Genomic DNA, 1,205 nt, shown 5'->3' with positions numbered 1-1,205 from the left:
ATCACCCCTTCACTTTAGTTTCTGATCTAACCTTTAGCACAAGGCTTCAACCAAACTCAGTTACACATTCTTCATGTTTCAAATATACGTACCCCACTGTTCCTTTTGTCTCCAGTCTATATAAATGTTTTCAACATCCCCCACCCAGCAGTGGTACTACCCTCTAAGAGAAGCCCTGCTCTATATTTTTGTAGACTATGTCTCATCTGCTGACAACCAGCCTGTCATTCTCACTTCCAGTATTTAAATTATGAAACAAAAATTTATGGACAAACATCATCTTCATCCTTTTGGGTAGCTTCATTTATTCATTGAGCGCCAGTACAGTTCTATAAAGCTAGATGAGATGGGGACTTGATTCCTATGTGACACACTCGTATTTCTATATGTTAGACAAAACAAAGAAATGGTGGAACTTTTGACGTCCGTAAAACCTTCAACTGTTTGTAGCTAGAGAACTTCTTGACAAAGTCACCATCCATTTATTTACTCTATCTGTCCTTCATCTCTTGGTCTGAATATTTCCTGCCAGAAAACTCCATTGCAGTGTGTGATGATAGGCTTCTTTCTCACTCACATTCCATCAATTGACATGCTTCAAAATTTGGTTAAATATTTATAAAATGTGACAACGATGAGGATCAGAGGAAAGTGGGGAAGAAAGAAATGAAATATGCACAAATACCTGTGGTTAGGAACATTTAATATTGTGTATAAAATGAACAAATAATCAATTTTGAATAGGCAATAAACAGAACAACTTACTTCATTTTGATTGTTTTCAACAAATTTTTTAATATGGTATTCGTCACCAGATATAATTTTGCTCAAAATATCATGATCTGCCATTTCTTTTAAATGGAATTTACTAGCAAAAGAAAGAAACAAAGATAGTCTTACAAAAAATTTATAAAATGAGGTGAACAACAATACAGAGAAGTTGTTGGTTTTAACATATCACATAAAATATTACAAATATTGGAAAATCCAGTTTCTCTAAATTATTATTCATATCTGAATGTTCTTCTTGACACTAACAAACCTAACAACAGTCATTATGTTGTGTTTCTTGGTCAGCTACATTATTCTGCTTATTACAGTCTGATTGGTTACAATTAAATCCTGAATAATGGAATAATGTATAGTCTGTCCATCAACCAGGTGGAGACACTGTATATCTTGAACTTGGATTTATGGATCATATC

This window comes from Octopus bimaculoides, chromosome 30 (assembly GCF_001194135.2).
Source record: "Octopus bimaculoides isolate UCB-OBI-ISO-001 chromosome 30, ASM119413v2, whole genome shotgun sequence".
NCBI classification, from domain to species: domain Eukaryota; kingdom Metazoa; phylum Mollusca; class Cephalopoda; order Octopoda; family Octopodidae; genus Octopus; species Octopus bimaculoides.
The sequence above is the reverse complement of the archived record's forward strand: the minus strand, read 5'-3'. Positions refer to the sequence as shown.